Source organism: Lemur catta, chromosome 6 (genome assembly GCF_020740605.2).
Source record: "Lemur catta isolate mLemCat1 chromosome 6, mLemCat1.pri, whole genome shotgun sequence".
Taxonomy (NCBI): Eukaryota; Metazoa; Chordata; class Mammalia; order Primates; family Lemuridae; genus Lemur; species Lemur catta.
In genome coordinates, this window is record NC_059133.1 from 75,681,556 (window position 1) to 75,700,187 (window position 18,632).

Genomic DNA, 18,632 nt, shown 5'->3' on the forward strand with positions numbered 1-18,632 from the left:
TGCTGATAGCAGGCTGATTTCTTCCTCAAGAGAGTTTGGCCTTAACCCCTCCCCTTCCAAACTGGCTGTCCCTTTTAAAGGACCACAAAGCAAGCTCTTGGGTTTCCTACTCAGACATATATGGGAAAGTCTTGTGTGTCTGTCCCCAAGGACATACCTCATTTGAGAGTATCTGAGCCTGTACGTGTGCGTTTTAAATCCTTGAGTGGGAATACTATAGAGCAATACACAAGAGCCAGCCTGGGGCGGGAGATAGAAACCTTCGTTTTTATAACCTCTTTCTGATTATATAATAATGTTCAAATGGCAAAAATTAAAAAGGTGAAAGAACAAATAAAATCACTGGTACTCTAGGAATGATCAGAGATAAACCCAGAGATGTCCAGACTTAACCACTCTTAATATTTTGTATATTTTATTTCTGCTTCTAAGTTTGATATTGTTTTACTCTTTTCCCATTGTTGACAACTAGGTTGTTTCTAATTGTTCACTAGTATAATATAGTCATGGATATCCTTGTTTAATAATTTTCAGTGCCTCTCTAATTTCTTAGGATACTTCTTTAGAAGAGGAATTACTGGATCAGAGTGTATACAGATTTTGTGTTCTGCAGGCAGATTTCTTTATCAACTAAGATAAGAAAATTTGGAATCACTTCTGTATGTAAAATGTTCTCAGATAAAGAAGTATTCATTCATTAATATTCTAGAAAATAAATGGTAATTTTTAAGATGTTACTATTATGTAAGCTTCCTGGCTACTTAATACTAAGTGCTTGACTCTATGTAAACATTAGCAATAACAAAATCATAGAATTTATTAAATAATTCAAATTCAAAATCATAAGCTTATTTAAGGTTTCTCCTTTCTGAGATACCCAGTTGACCTCTCATTGTTTTATACTAAAGATTGAGTTAGATGTTTACAGAAATTACCCCTTCGTTTGTCCCTAGGTTCATGTTTCTATTCTTCAGACTCAAACTAATGCCTGCTTATTCTAGTGGTAATTTTTGAATAAGTAGGTTGTGTATCTTTTTTATGTGACATCTATGTAATGAAATTATATGACATTTTGTCATTCTGATAATGCTATCAATAATTGATGTATACATTTTGAAAGTATAAAAGATGGGATATTAGAAAAGCCATTAGATTAGTCAAAAAATTTGTCAGTGCTTAAGATCGTCATACTGAATTCTAGAGGTCATTCAACAGGTCACATCCCTTGTCTTCAGCACGTTAATATTACCTTCAGAAGCAATAATGTGGCCTATATGTCACACGAGGCCAGCTTGTTCCTTTCATAAGGAAAAAAACATCTAGGGTTGTTTATTCAATGCAGCACTTTGGATAATATTTCTTTTTTTATATATGCACAGTATGCATAATTCTGGATTCTTAATGAGGTCAGATCTTCTTATATCACATGAACATGAAAACCCTTTCAGATGAATACTGTGAACATTTGTCTTGTTTTTAAATATATATACATGTATGTTTTTGCTTAAGATTGCTTTGGCTTTTCAGACTCTTTTCTGGTTCCAAACAAAGCATAGAATTATTTTTCCTAGATCTGTGAAATATGTTGGTATTTTGATGGGGATTGCACTGAATCTGTAAGTCACTTTGAGTATTATGAACATTTTAACAATGTTATTGTACCAATCCATGAGCATGATATGTTTTTCCATTTGTTTGTGTTATCTGCGATTTCTTTCCTCAGTGTTTCGTAGTTCTCTTTGTACAGATCTTTCACCTCTTTGGTTAAGTATATTTCCAGGTATTTTATTTTCTTTGTAGCTATTGTGAAAGGTTTTGAGTCTTTGATTTGACTCTCAGCTTGACTGTTATTGGTGTATAGGAATGCTACTGATTTGTGTACATTGATTTTGTAAACTGAGACTTTGCTGAATTTATTTATCAATTCCAGGAGTCTCTTGGTGGAGTCTTTGGGATTTTCTAGATATAAGATCATATTATAAGCAAAAAGTGATAGTTTGACCTCCTCTTTACTGATTTGGGTACGCGTTTTTTCTTCTCTTGACTGATTTCTCTGTCTAGGGCTTCTAGCACTATGTTGAATAGAAGTGATAACATTGGGCACCCTTGTCTTGATCCAATTGTTCATGGGAATGCTTTTAATGTTTCCCCATTCAGGATGATATTGGCTATGGGTTTGTCATATATGGCTTTTATAAGTTTGAGATATATTCCTTCTATGCCCAGTTTGTTGAGGGTTTTTATCATGAAAGGGGGCTGAATTTTGTTAAATGCTTTTTCTGCATCTATTGAGATGATCATATGGTCTTTGTTTTTGCTTTTGTTTATGTGGTGAATTGCATTTATTGATTTATGTTTGTCGAACTATCCCTGCATCCCTGGGATGAAGCCCACTTGGCCATGGTGGATTATTTATTTATTTATTTTTTTCATGTGCTGTTGAATTCAGTTTGCTAGTATTTTATTGAGGAATTTTGCATTTATATTCACAAGGAATATTGGCCTGTAGTTTTCATTGTTATTGTTGTATCCTTTCCTGGCTTTGGTGTCAAAGTGATACTGGCTTCATAGAATGAATTGGGGAGGATTCCCTCCTTCTTGATGTTATGGGATAAGTTCTGCAGTATGGGTACCAGCTCTTCTTTGTAGGTCTGGTAAAATTCACCTATGAATTCTTCTGGTCCAGGGCCTTTTTTTGTTGGAAGATTTTTTTATTATTGCTTCAATCTCGCTGCTCATTATTAGTTTGTTCAGGAGTTCTGTTTCTTCCTGATTCACTCTTGGGAGGTTTTGTTTTTCAAGAATTTGTCCATTTCCTGTATGTTTTTGAGTATATGTGTGTAGAAATTTTCATAATATTCATAGATGGTACTTTGTATTTCTATGGTATTAGTCGTAATATCTCCTTTTTCATTTCTGATTGAGCTGATCTGTGTCCTTTCTCTTTTATTACTGGTTAATATAGCAAGAGGTCTATCAATTTTGTTTATTGTTTCAAAGAACCAACTTTCTGTTTCATTGATCCTTTGTATTATTTTTTTATTTTCCATTTTGTTCAGTTCTCCTCTTACCTTAGTTATTTCTTTTCTTCTGCTGGCTTTGTGTTTGGTTTGCTTTTCCTTTTCTAGTTCCTTGGGATGTGTCATTAGATTGTTAATTTGTAATATTTTGGTCTCTTTGATGTAGGCTTTTAAGGCTATGAATTTTTCCCTTAGGACTGCTTTTGCTGAATCCCATAGATTTTGATAGTTTGTGTCCCCTTTGTCATTTGGTTCAAAGGAATCTTTTGGTATCTATCTTAATTTCATTGTTTACTCAATAATTGTTTAGCATCAGGTTGTTTAATTTTCATGACTTTATGTAGAATTGAGTGTTTCTCTTGGAGGTGATTTCTAGTTTTTATTTCATTGTGGTCTGAGAAGACATATGGCATGATTTCTATTTTTTGACTTTGTTGAGACATTGTTTTGTGGCATAAGATAAGGTCAATCTTGGAGAATGTTCCATGTGCTGATGAGAAGAATGTATATTCAGTGGTTTTGGGGTAAAATGTTTTGTAAATGTCTGTTAGGGCCATTTGTTCTAGGGTCTTGTTTAAGTCTGGTTTTTTGTTTTTGTTTTTTTTTTGAGACAGAGTCTCACTTTGTTGCCTGGCTAGAGTGAGTGCCATGGTGTCAGCCTAGCTCATAGCAACCTCAAACTCCTGGGCTTAAGCAATCCTTCTGCCTTAGCCTCCCGAGTAGCTGGGGCTACAGGCATGCGCCACCATGCCTGGCTAATTTTTTCTATATATATTTTTAGTTGTCTAGATAATTTGTTTCTATTTTTAGTAGAGATGGGGTCTTGCTCTTGCTGAGGCCAGTCTCGATCTCCTGACCTCAAGCAATCCACCCACCTCGGCCTCCCAGAGTGCTAGGATTACAGGCGTGAGCCACCGCGCCCAGCCAAGTCTGGTGTTTTTTTATTTATTTTATGCTTAGGTGATCTGTCCAGTTCTGTCAGTGGGGTGTTGAAGTCTCTGGCAATTATGATGCTGCTATTTATCTCTTTGCTTAGATATAATATAATTTGCTTTATGAATCTGGGTGCTCCTGTGTTAGGTACATAAATATTTAGGAATGTTATGTCTTCTTGATGAATTGCTCCCTTTCCCATTATATAACGACCATCTTTGTTTTTCTTTACTATTGTTGATTTAAAGTCAACTTTATCTGATATAAGAATGGCCATACCTGCTTTCTTTTGGTTTCTGTTTGCATGGGATATTTTTTTCCATCCCTTCACCTTGAGTCTATATGAGTCCTTGTGTGTTAGATATGTTTCCTGGAGATAGCAAATAGTTGGGTTGTATTTTTTCATCCATTCAGCCAGCCTTTGTCTCTTGAGTGGGGCATTCAGACCATTCATGTTGATTGATAGAATTGATATGTGGAACACTGTTCTGTTCATCCTGTTGGGTAGTACCTTATTGCTTTGTTTTACCTCTTGTGTTATTGTTTTATATGAGCTCTGAGCTTTAGCTTTTGGGTGGTTTTACACTGGTGGGTGTCTATTGTGTTGATCCATGCATAATGCAGTTCTGAGTATTTCTTGCAGTGTAAGTCTGGTTTTGACAAATTCCCTTAGTATTTGCATGTCTGGAAAAGCTTTATTTCTCCTTCATATACGAAACTTAATTTTTCAGGATACAAAATTCTAGGCTGGCAGTTGTTCTGTTTAAGCAGACTGAAGATGGAGGCCCAATCCCTTATGGCTCCTTAGGTCTCTGTTGAGAAGTCTGCAGGTAGCCTGATGTGTTTTCCTTTGTAAGTTACTTGATGGGTTTGCCTCACAGCTCACAGGAGTTCCTCCTTCATGTTGACTTTGGCCAGTCTGATGACTATGTCTTGGTGATTGCCTCTTTCCAATGAGTCTCCCAGGTGTTCATTGAGCTTCTTGTCCCTGGATGTCTAAATCTCTAGTAAGACCAGGGAAGTTTTCATCAATAGTTTCCTCAAATAGGATTTCCAGCCCTTGTGCATTTTTTTCTTCACCCTTAGGGATGCCTATGGTTCTTATATTTGGCCATTTTACATAATCCCATATTTCTTGTAGGTTTTGTTCATTCCTCTTAATTCTTTGTTCTCTATTTTTGACTGACTGAGCCAATTTGAAAGAGTTGTCTTCAATGTCTGAGATTCTTTCTTCTGCCTTGTCTAGTCTATTTTTAAAACTTTTTACTGTGTTTTATATTTCCTTAAATGAATTTTTTATTTCCAGAAGTTCTGTTTGATTTTTTTTTAATATGTCAATCTCTTCAGTGAATTTTTCATTCATTTCCTGAATTGTTTTTCTGGTTTCTTTGAGTTGGTTTTCCATTTGCTTAGATTTCATTGAGCTTCCTTACAATCTATATTTGGAATTCTTTATCTGTCATTTCACTATTTTCATTTTGGTTGATATCCATTGCTAGAGAGCTGGTGTTCCCCTTTAGGGATATCTTTTTGATGCAGATTTTTAAGTATTTAGAAAAATATTCCCAAATTCCTTTCCTAAATGTTTAACCAATATACACCACCACCAGCTGTGTGTGAGAACAGACACCTTCATTCCAGCATGGTTAGCAAGGTTTAGCTGGAGAGCAGAGAAGTAAATTGTTAGAGTACATAAGTAGTGAGAAAAATAAAGGGGAAATGAAACAGGAACAATCTGGAGAGGCCTGAGATAGGCTCTAGGAAGCTCAGATAAAAAGCTATAGGGAAAGGATAGATGAAAAACATAACTCCTAGGTACTGGCAGAAATCAGAAAGATTGTACCCAGCACAAAACAGAAGGAAACCTTTTCCTCTGTATACTCAAGGGAGTGATAGCAGTAGATGGGCCTAGAAGGAAAGGGTGGCCTGGCTCCCAGGACCCTGAGGGACAGAATCCCTTGAGGACAGAGGGGACGGCAGACTAATGGGAAAAGAAGTAACAGAGGGATTTTCCTTGAAGGGTGATCAGAAACAGGAAGGAAGGATGGAGGAGGAGGGAAGCTCTGGGAACCACAGAGATATTAGAACCATTTGGTCAACCAAGGGCCTGGTCAATCTTTCTGTGGCAAAATTGAGCTTCGTTTTTGACCTGTGTGGTCATCCACAGTGGGCGTGGTGCAAAGGGGGCCCCTGTGAAAGGGAAGCATCAGGAAAGGGCTAGAACCTTTGATGTGTGATAGCGCTATCCTTTTTAACTTTGAATGTGACAAAGAAGGATAAACCTTTGATCTCCCTCAGGAAGGTCACAGTGGCCTGCCTGCATGTCACAACTCCTGTCTGGATAGTTCAGTTGTTTCCTGAAGTGTTAAGCATTGCTAAGGCAATTCTAAGCTCTGAAAGATGAACAGACACTGAGATCTGCCTTATTTAGTGTCTTTCTAGTCCAAAAAATTAGACTACTGTACAAATAATGAGATTTCCTTGTTTTGATAACTCTCTGACATCTCAATAGCTTCCCCAAGAGTGATTTAAAAGAAAACCTGGTTCTCTCAACTCAGGCACTTACAAAAATTCTGCCTCCATATATTTCATCACATGTCAAATAACAGAATCCTAATTATGGCTTGTGTTTGTGCAGCCCCTTATGAATTACAAAGTACCTTTCCACATATTTTCTCATTCAGTCCCCACAATGACACAATTAGAAAGGTATTATCCCCACTTTATGTGTGCATTAACTGAGCCTCTGGGAGATGGTGTGATTTACTCTCCGCTAGAACTTCTTGTGATGATGAAAATGTTTTCTACATTGTTCAACATAGTAGCCACTAGCCACATGTGTCTACTAAGCACTTGAAATGTGGCTAATGCAACTGAGGATATGAATTTATAGCCACATGTGCCTAGTGACTACCATATTATACAACTTTGAGTTTTCTAGAGCAGGGGTCAGCAAACTATGGCCCACAGGCCGAATCCAATCTGCCACCTGTTTCAGTCAATAACATTTTATTGGAGCATAGACACCCCATTTTTTTACGTATTGACTATGACTGCTTTTGCACTGCAATGACAGAGCTGAATGGTTGCAACAGAGACCATTTGGCATACAAATGCTAAAATACTTACTATCTCACCTTTTACAGAGGAAGTTTGCCAACTCCTGTTCTAGATTATCACTTTTTTCTATGATGCTAGGTGTTTGCTACAATTAATGAGTTGAATACAGTGAATAAGAGTTTGGATTTTGGAGAGTCAGTCTGAGTTCCTATCCTAGCATCACCGCCTAGCAGCTGGGCATAATCTTACTGTTCTGGGCCTCACTTTTTTTTCATCTGTAGAATGGAGCTAACCTGAGTACTACTAATGTTATGAGAGTGGTGAGGAATAAACCAAATTATCCTTATTGTGCTTAACATGGTGTCAGGTAGATAGCAAACACTTGCCAGTGTTACCTATCTATTAAAGTAAAAGCAGGGGAAATGGGAGCCGTTAGTAAGGTTTCTTAATTTCAAATAACACAGTAAGAATAATAATGCTTACGCACAGGCAGCACTTTCCGTTAATAAAGCACTTTCACTGAGCCGTTTCGTTTGCTCCTCACAACCCCCCTGTGGTCAGTCAGCCAAGCCAGATCTCATTATCTCTATTTTTCAGATGAAGAAACTGAGACTCAGAGATGGCCCATGATTTGTTCAAAGTTTTATTGCTAGAAAATGGTAGAATCAGGATTTAAACTTATAAATTCTGACAAGTTTCGTAATCATCCTATTATTGTACATAAAATCAATGCCTGATGTGTTTTAATGGGCTGGTTAACAGCCTTCTTACCTCAAAAACAATCCATCTTTTGAAGCTAACTTTTGACTGGTTATATAGCATAGGTCCTTGCTGCTCAACGTATGGTCCACAGACCAGCAGCAGCAGCATCCCTAGGAGCTTGCTAAACAAGCAGAACCACTAAATCAGCATTCTACATTTTAACAAGATTTCAGGTAGTTCATACACATATGAAAATTTGGAGGTACTCATACTCTAGGCTTTTTTTATTAATTCGTTAATTCATTCATCCATTTATTTATTTATTTATTTTGCAGCAGGGTCTCACTCTGTCACCCAGGCTAGAGTGCAGTGGCGTCATCACAGCTTACCGCAATCTCAAACTCCTGGGCTCAAGTGATCCTCCTGCCTCAGCCTCCTTTGAGTGGCTGGCACTACAGGCGTGTGCTACCATGCCCAGCTATAATAGACCTTTTCAAAAAGAATCCCTCTTCTCCTCCCTACATACACCCCATTTCTTTATTCCTATATGTTTACACCATTGGCCTCTAGGATTGCTTGGTACAACTGCAACAAATCCCTCCTCCTTCCCCCATATCCCATAAAGACCTTTAAAGTTACAAATTTGGAGAAGCATAAGTTTGAGTCTAAAGGAACAGATCAACTATTTTAAAAGACAGCTGATGTACACTGCTCTTGGTACTGCAAATTAATACAACTCCTTTGGAAAGTAATTTGGAGATATCTCAAAGAGCTAAAAATAGAAATACCATTTGATCCAGCAGTCCCATTACTAGACATCTACCCAAAGGAAAAAAAGACATTCTACAATAACGACATCTGCACTCAAATATTTATGGCAGCACAATTCACAATTGCAAAGATGTGGAAACAACCCAAGTGCCCATCAACCCATGAGTGGATTAATAAAATGTGATATATGTATACCATGGAGTTCTACTCAATTACAAAAAACAGTGGTGAACTAGCACCTCTTATATTATCCTTGATAGAGCTTGGGCCCATCCTTTAAAGTGAGGTATCACAAGAATGGAAAAACAAGTACCATGTGTACTCGCCATCAAATTGGTACTAACTGGTCAACACTCAGGTGCTCACATGGTAGTAATATTCACTGGGTGCCGGTCAGGTGAGATGGGGGGAAGATGGGGGTGGGTAAACTCACAACTAATGGATGCGGAGTGCACTATATGGAAAAGGGCATGCTTGTAGCCCTGGCTTAGGCCAGGCAAAGGCATTATACGTAACCAAAATGTTTGTACCCCCATAATATTCTGGGGGAAAAAAAGCTAATGAAATCACTAACTTACCTTTTCAGGGGAATTTTCTCTCCAGGCTTGACCACCCAGGTTACCCTCTTCAGTCCCTGCTAGCTGGACGGACAGTTTGGGATCTCAGAAATTTACCAAAGCTTTGGTTCTAATAATCAGGGATTTGATGTCACCATAGGCCGGTAAGGTCATAATGAGATGGCATGGCTGTGAAACTGTGTATACCTGGTGACAGCCTTGCTCTTCCCAGTTTGGTAATCACGAACACCTCTGAATTTAGCGGGGCAGACGAGGAACAGTTAAGTTTCCTTGGAAAGTTCTGGTGATTCCTTTCTCTAGCACCAAAGGCAGAGAGAAGGACATTTAAGAGTGGTATATACATAGGCAGGTAAGTTTGCAGTTGGACTTTCCTTCTCTGACATTCCACTTGGAATGTGGCTCATGCAACCCATCAACCCCCTCCTCACGAGTGTCTGTCTTCTACCTTGGGCCTCCAGCCTGCCTCCCAGCCCCCTTGCTTCTCCTGCCAACTCTTTGGAAACTAAACCCTTCTCCTGCCCCAGCCCTCTGTCTACCCACACGCTGGCCTCTGACATGGTGTTCTGGGATGCTCTGCCAACCTCAGCCTCTCCCACCATGCTAACCCTGCCGTCTCTTGCCTGAACAGGCATCCGGCTCTCTCCCAGAGGCTGGAAGAGCTTCTACGATGCAGGACAGGACTTCTCCCACTCCTTCCCCACCCAGCAGGAACCAGCAAGCAGTTGATCGTCTTGCAAACCCGGGATGTTCCTACTTTATGACCCTGTCACCTCATCTCCTTCAAAGTCCACACTTCCTCTTCTCACACTTTGACCGCACACCTTCACCTTCTTCCAGGACTTCAGTGCCAAGTTCATATGTCCCTCCGTACCTCATCCTCTCCTATCTTTCCTGGGGAACTCGGTTCCCATGGGAATGGCCTAACATTCTGACCTTACAAGTCCTAAGCCCCTCCACTCTTAAGATTTTCCTTGTCACCAACAAAAATTATTCAGCAGCATGGAGATAAAATAAAGAACAGTTCTTACAAATGTGAACTTTAGAATCACATCAGTGTTTGAAACCTGGTTTTGCCATTTATTAGCTTTTTGGTTTGGGGCAAATTTTAATTTCTTTGTCTGAAAAAATTGGTTTAATGATACCTACCTAATTGGTTTGTTGAGAAGATTAAGGCAATAATGTACGGAGAGTTTCAGGCGGAGTGGCTGATGCACAGTAGGTGCTCAAAACAATGTTGTCAAACAGTGGAGTGAATGTATATGTGGTTGCCATGATTTTTACGGCAACATTTAAGATCTTGTCAACACCCTGAGAATCTCCTCAGCCAAAAGCTCAAGTTCAGATGTGTTACCTTTCTCCATATGGGCTTTACTGTGCCTCCCACCCAGTTTGGACCCCAGACTCCATCACTTGCCCTCCCAGTGCCTGCTGGGCCCATCTTCAGCTTCACATTGTGACTTCACATTGTGACTATGCTCCTACCTTGGTTGTCCCAGGTGACCTCATGATTCTTTAAGAAAAATCACAAAATTCTTATGACTAGCTCCACCACAGTATAACAGTAATAGCTAATACTTACTGAGTGCTCACTAATGTTCCAGACACTCTAATGAATGTGTCTAATTAAATTCTTACCATCTTTTGAAAAGGAAGGGATCTTGGATTCAAACCCAGGCCAGTTACTCTGGCTCCAGGGACCATGCCCTTTTAAGCACCACTGCATACAACCACTGTTCACATTGGGTTCTCACTCAGGGGAACTTTTCTGCATCTCTTGTTGACTCCAAAACACATGGGCCCCAACAGCTGGTATCTGCCTTGCTCTGGCCTTCCCACCCCGCCCAGCTCCCGGATGCTGGTGGCTTCCTCTGTGAGCAGGGACCTCGCCCCCACATCACTGCCCTGATCGAGGCCAGCTGATGTGAGTCTTCTCTGCTGCCAGGCAACTGTTTGTGCAGCCTCTTCTCCACTCAAATACCCGTGTTTCCCTCACCGCCACCCACTCCCCTTCCATCTCAGAGACAGTGCTAGTCCACTTTCTTTCCCTAGGCTCCCTTCATTCAGACCCTTGTGGGTTCTTGGGGATCATATTCCATTAATTATTAATTCTCTTTGCAATTTCAAAAACTTTTTTTGAGTGCCTCTTCTAATATCCCACTAGGGGCTCCCAATATCTTTGAGGCCCAGAGATGTATAAATGTATTTCTCACATCTTCAAGCTCTGCCTCTGCATCGTTGCTTTGCTTCTGTATGCAAACCTGCTCCTGTTTCCTCTCTTTTAGGAAAAAAAATTCCTTCACTCAGTGTGTTTGAGTTGCTGTCTCATCTCTCTCTTCCTTTTAAGAAGAATTTCTCAAAATTTCAGACTATAGTTGCCATCGCTACTGCTCATTATGCATTCATATTTTAACTGCTTGGGGTATGGCTTCTTGATTGCAAAGTTTGTTTTGTTTTTACTTCTTTTTGTATTTTTAGAGCCTGTAATAATCTGATCTCTTTGGTGGGGTGGGAATAGTGTATTTCATTTCTCACATTTATTTATTTGACCCCAGAGACTATTCTGTGCTCCAGGCACTGTGTTTCATGGATTGTGCTTTTAAAAAGCTGTAAATCTTAAAGATTTGTGGATACTGTAAGTGAAGCCTCAGGCGCACAGGAGGCACATGTGGCAGCAGCAACCACAGTCACAGGGCATCGCTGTTGTCGCATCTTGGATTTCATGACCTTGACAGCTCTTCCCGAACCACCTCTTCTCATGCAGTGTTGTCATTTCTGGGTGCTGCAGAAACAGACTTCCTCCCAGGCCGGCCGAGGGCCTGACCCCAGCACCTGCCCCACCCCAGCAGGAGGGCCTGGTTGTGGTACCAGCTCGTCCTACCTGCCCGTCACCAGGGCACCCCCAGCCCAGCGCATCCTGAGATGTGACACTACCAAGAAGGACATTGGATCCCTGTAAAAACCCCAGGCCTTGAATGTGTTAGCAAAAGGCCTCACTGAGGCCCCAGAGATTTCAGGGATTACATTTAGAAAGGAGTAAATATGTATTTATTTCTATTCTCCCAGGAATCTGAACCTTTTAATGAGCACCTTTCCTTGGAGGCATTTGTAATATTTTAATTTACTCTCAATTACTGTTGAGAAACCAGTCGTTAGGTAGGCTAATCTGGTTTGAATTCGCCTCTTTTTAAACTGTGCCAAGACACAGACATATCTGCACGCTGTTAATGTCTCTGAGTTTTCCTTTTCTCATCAACCACAGGGGGAGCGTGTCTACCTTACAGGCTCCTTGTGGCTATGAAGTGGGTTAATTGTGCACAGAATACCTGGAATACAGCAGGCACTAAAAAGAGAAGTGACGGATCTGGAGGAATAAAATATGTAAAACCTCAGGTGGCAAAGATTTTGACCACTAACAGATGGAGAACATTATTCATTCTACATGTGGGAAGTCCCTGGCTTCTAGCCCTTTAGTAAAATGAGAAAATCATTGTTTTTAAGGAAATGGAGTTCAAAGAAAAAGAAAGAAAAGGAGTACGGGGAGGGAAGGAAAGTGTTGTGTCCTACAATATTAAGGAAAGATCTTAGAAGCTGAAACTCTCGCATTAGACGCTAAGGAAGAGTGATGTCAGAGTTGTAAATATAGAAATTGTTAGCCATTGAATGAGAAAGGTTAGGGGATGTGGTACCTACAGCTGCACAGATCTTTGGGCGCAAAACGTCAGCGTGAAGTCTCCATATGTGGTGATAACAGCGACCTCATCTCCGTTATCAAATATTCATCAGTTGCCTATTGAATCTAGGGCACTGTGCTAAGTAAGCAGGGATGAAAGGAGGCCCAAGACAGTCTACCTTGAGTCTGGAGAAAGATGAATAACAACAGCGGTTAGCTGTTGAGTGCAAAGGAGCGGCAGATGTAAGTGCTACAGGATTCTAGAGAAAGGGTTACAGGAAGAATGCCTACAGGGGAGTAGGGTGGCTTTTCTCACGCTTTTTAAGACTTTCACACAGTAAGCGGGACCTGACTCAAATATTGTTTGATGAATGAAGAATAGGGAAAGGAGTTTTCCAGAGAATGGGAACTGTTTTAAATGCCAAGGTAAGAAATTTGAATTTATATAGAAGTTGATGAGAAGATGGTTTTTCTGACAAATTTCATCGTATAAAGTTCATTATAATTTAATTATGTTTTAACCAGTTAAACAGAAAAGAAGGCAATGGTGGAAGATACATTTATACAAATACACATTCACATCCAGAACTATATAGTCAACCGTCTGTGTCGGTGGCTTTTGAATCTGTGGATTCAGCCAACCATGGGTCAAAAATATTTTTAAAAAATAAAAATAACAATACAACAATAAAAATAATAGAAATTAAAAACAGGACAGTATATCGCCCCTTCCACCATATGAAGACACAGAGAGAAGGCATCTGTGAACCTCACCAGACACCAAATCTTCTGACACCTTGATTGTGGATTTTCCAGTCTTCAGAACTATGAGAAATAAATTTCTGTTGGGTACCAAAAAAACAAAACCCAATACAACAACTATTTACATAGCATTTACATTGTATTAGGTATTATAACTAATCTAGAGGTGATGTAAAGTATACAAGAGGATGTGCATAGATTATATGCACATACCACTACATCATTTTATATCAGGAACTCGAACATGGGGAGTGGTTCCTGGAACCAGTTCCTCGAGGATACCAAGGGACATTTGTATTTTTTCTTTACATGGTGAGATAATTTATAGGATGTTCACCTAAAAGTTAAAAGTGGCTGTTTGGGGGTACTAGAAATTTTTGTGAGTTTTCCGTACAGATTTTGGAAGGGAGGAAAGAAAGGAAAAAAGGCAGTAAGGCAGACAACCCTCCCTCTCCCCCCTCCAGCAGTGGGGAGTTAGTGAGGATTCTGTGCCAGGGCTAACTTGGGTCGTGTCACGCCCTTGCACAGAAGCCACGTCTTCCTGTCTAAAACCTTGCCTGAAATTGATGGGAAGACACAATTCTGGTCTGTTAGAAAAGGAAGCAGTGGTTTCTGGGCACTGATACGGGTTTTCCAAGACAAGACCTCTGAGTCTCATTTCTTTTCCGTTTGCATAACAGAGCTAAAGCCTTTGTAGATTACTTGACCCTTCAACAACATGGGTTTGAACTTTGAGGGTCCACTTCTCTGGGGAATTTTTTTCAGTCAAAGTTACTCCAAGTGTGCCTACCTCTCCCGCCTCCCCTTCCACCTCCTCCACCTCTGCCACCCCTGAGACAGCAAGACTAACCCCTCCTCTTCCTCCTCCTCAGCCCACTTAATGTGAAGACAACAAGAATGAAGATCTTTATGATGATCCACTTCCACTTCATGAATAGGAAATACATTTTTCTCTTCCTTATGATTTTTCTTAACATTTTCTTTTCTCCAGCTTACTTTATTGTAAGAATACTGGCCGGGCACAGTGGCTCACGCCTGTAATCCTAGCACTCTGGGAGGCCGAGGCAGGTGGATCGCTCAAGGTCAGGAGTTCGAGACCAGCCTCAGCAAGAGCGAGACCCCGTCTCTACTAAAAAAATAGAAAGAAATTAGCTGGTCAACTAAAATATATATAGAAAAAATTAGCCGGGCATGGTGGCACATGCCTGTAGTCCCAGCTACTCGGGAGGCTGAGGCAGTAGGATCACTGAAGCCCAGGAGTGTGAGGTTGCTGTGAGCTGGGCTGACGCCACGGCACTCACTGTAGCCTGGGCAACAAAGTGAGACTGTGTCTCAAAAAAAAAAAAAAAGAATACAGTATATAATACTTATAACATACAAATTATGTGTGAATAGACCATTTATGTTATCAGTAAGGCTTCCCGGTCAACAGTAGGCTATTAATAGTTAAGTTTTGGGGAGTCAAAAGTTATACATGGATTTTTGACTGTGCAGCTTGGAGGGGGGTGTTGGTGCCCTTAACTCCCACGTCATTCAAAGGTCAACTCTTTTTATTAGTGCCAATCACTGTCCTAAACACCTTGCATATATTAACTCATTTAATCCTCAAAACAGTCTCACAAGGTTAGTATTATTATCTTCATTTTACAGATGAGGAGAATCTCACAAAAAGTCAACACAGCTGGGAAGTGGTAGTATATATTAAATATGATTTAACTAGGATTTTAAAATTAGTTAAAATCGTACTCACCATTAAATTGGAACTAATGATCAACATTTATGTGCACATACAGAAATAAATTCATTGGAAATCAAGCAGGTGTGGGGGGACAGGGGGTTCGGTAAATTCACACCTAACCGGTACAATGCACACTATCTGGGGGATGGGCCACACTTATAACTTTGACTCAAATGGTACAAAAGCAATTTATGTAATCAAAATGTTTGTATCCCCATAATATTCTGGGAAAAAAAGCTACCAAGAACATTCTTAAAATATAGGCATTTGATCTTTATTGTAATACCCTAATGCTGGAAGTCAGAAATTACACAGATTGTACTGGGTCACAAAAACTGACCATTGCAAAATTCTACCTTGATGTTATGCTCTTCTTCCATTGGACAGCACTAATTTCAATTCAATACTCAGAACATAAAAACTACTCACCTAAAAAAATTAATTTTAGATTTGTGATCTTTAAAGTCAGAAGAGAATTTGTGATAGGCTTATGCTACTTATTTCCCAATATCTATTCTCCCCTTTTTCTGTCATAATAGAACCTTAAGTTTTTTGACCCGCACAAAATAGAAACGACATTTTCCTCCCTCTTTTTCATCTACAGGTGACTAAATTCTGTGCAATATGATGTAGGTGGAAGTGTTGTGTGCATTTAAAGTGAGGTATATGTCCTTTGTTCCCCTTCTCCTCCCTGTCGATGGGGATGTGTGTGTGATGGCTTGAGCAGCTATTTGGGGCAATAACAATGAGTCTCACACGATCAGTGAGACTCCCAGTGGGTTAGTGGATCAGACAGCTGAAAGGATCATGGTCCCTGTCCAACTCAGGAATTTTTATATATAAGAATAAAACTCTATCTTTAAGCCACTGTTAATTAGGGGTTATTAATCCACTCATAAAAATTAAACATAGATAATATTAAATTCAATTATTTGTAACATTATTTAAACTTTTCAAAAAACCTTCATTTACCATATTTAGAAGTTGACTTAATACATTTATAAGAGGTGCATAGGTGCTCAGGAAACTTTTACTTATGCTTGAACCTCAGTCCTTCAGGCACTTGAAGTGTTTGAGAGGAAAATATGTAAAATTTATGAACTTAATTTAAACTCTTTCAGGAACTGTAATTAACGAGTTGGTAAATGAGGTTAATTGTTTGAGGAATTTAATCCGTTTCCTTTAGCCATTAACTGAACATTCATTAATCACACAATGTGCGAAAGTAACAGTTCATTTATTTTTAATAAAAATTATTCAATTTATAAATAGAATATGCATGTGCTTAAGTTGAATTTAGATAAAAACTAGGTTTTTAAATTTATAATTTAAGTAAGTTGCATATTAATTGAAGCACAAGCAGATGCAAATAGTCTTTTCTGCGGACAAAATCTTTTCTCAGACATTTCACAGTACAATTGACAGAGGATGAGAAAAATGGAATCATTATGGAAACAACAAGCAGATAAAACCCAGTGAGGTAGAATACAGGTTTTTCTCACATTCTTCCTCTAGCTAAAACATCAACCATCCTGCTGCCCCTAAGACGAGAAAACAAGAAGGTATTACATTTCATTTTTAACCGGAAGTACTGGTTACAAAGTTTTCAATTATTACGTCATATGCAGATTTTGACTTAAGCTATGCACTCTTAGGGACTTTCTACAGAAATCAGGAAGACATTTGGAAAGAAATGCTGTACAATGAAGGTGCTACAGATGTACCTAGCATTAACATGCTTTTGACTGCAAAGACTTGAGCCCATATATTGCCTGAAACCCTCAGTCATTTAAAGCTATGATTTCAAGACCTTCATTGCTGCTCAGAATGTTTCTCGGGAGGCTGAGACTTCCAAGGTTCCATCCTCTGGTTGGCAAGTGAGTGGTTCTGGTGCTGTGAAAGCTCACAAAAGACTCTGGGAACTCAGAAAGTCCAGTCTAGTGCCATGACCAGCTACAGAATTTGCAGGGCCCAACGCAAAGTGAAAATGTGGGGTCCCTTGTTTAAAAATTATTAAGGATATCAAGACAGTGACAGCAGAACCATTAAATCAAGGGTGGGGCTCCTGGGTGGGCATACATCTCAGGCCTTCAAAGCTGGTTTGTACTTTGTATTCCCTGGAGAACCAGGGTTCAAGGACAGGGTTGTTAGGATTGCCACTCTAAGAGGGCAGAGAAACTAATTAGGGTCCAACTACTGTCTTCTAGACCAGCACTGATTTTAGGTTTTATGTATTTTGGAATTTCACTTCAGTTTGGGAAAAAAGGATTCTTCTACTAGGAAAAAAAAAAAAAAAAGGAAAATGACTGATTTCAATATTTTCATTTTATATCTTTTTTTTTTTTTTTTTGAAACAGAGTCTCACTCTGTTCCCCGGGCTAGAGTGCCGTCAGCCTAGCTCGCAGCAACCTCAAACTCCTGGGCTCAGGCAATCCTTCTGCCTCAGCCTCCCGAGTAGCTGGGACTACAGGCATACGCCACCATGCCTGGCTAATTTTTTTGTATATATTTTAGTTGTTTGGCTAATTTCTTTCTATTTTTTTTTTTTAGTAGAGACAGGGTCTTGCTCTTGCTCAGGCTGGTCTCGAACTCCTGAGCTCAAACGATCCACCTGCCTCGGTCTCCCAGAGTGCTAGGATTACAGGCGTGAGCCACCATGCCCGTCCTCGTTTTATATCTTAAAGAATGTTATTAAAAATCACACATTAGCCATGTGCCTGTGGTCCCAGCTACTCAGGAGGCTGAGATGGGAGGATCGCTTGAGCCCAGGAGTAGTTTGAGTCTAGCCTGGGCAAGATAGAGATACCCTGTCTCTAAAAAAATACAATCACACAATAAGAAAAGTTTTTCATTATAAGAATTCAAACAACATAAAAATACACAGACTAAAAAATTAAAAAAAAAACTTCTACTTGCCATATAATCCCACTTCTTACCCCAGAAGCATCAATATCTTGATGTGTGTTCTTCCAGACATTTATTTATGTATTTGTACATATACATCTTTATTTATTCAACAGTTTTATATACATTTCTGTGATCATGCTGCATATTCTTTGCTTTTCTTTCTTAATTTGTCTTAGAACATTCCATGTGAGTCTTGGCCGGGCGCGGTGGCTCACACCTGTAATCCTAGCACTCTGGGAGGCTGAGGCGGGTGGATCACTCGAGGTCAGGAGTTCAAGACCAGCCTCAGCAAGAGCAAGACCCCATCTCTACTAAAAATAGAAACAAATTAGCTGGCCAACTAAAATATATATAGAAAAAATTAGCCAGGCATGGTGGCGCATGCCTGTAGTCCCAGCTACTTGGGAGGCTGAGGCAGGAGGATCGCTTAAGCCCAGGAGTTTGAAGTTGCTGTGAGCTAGGCTGATGCCACGGCACTCACTCTAGCCAGG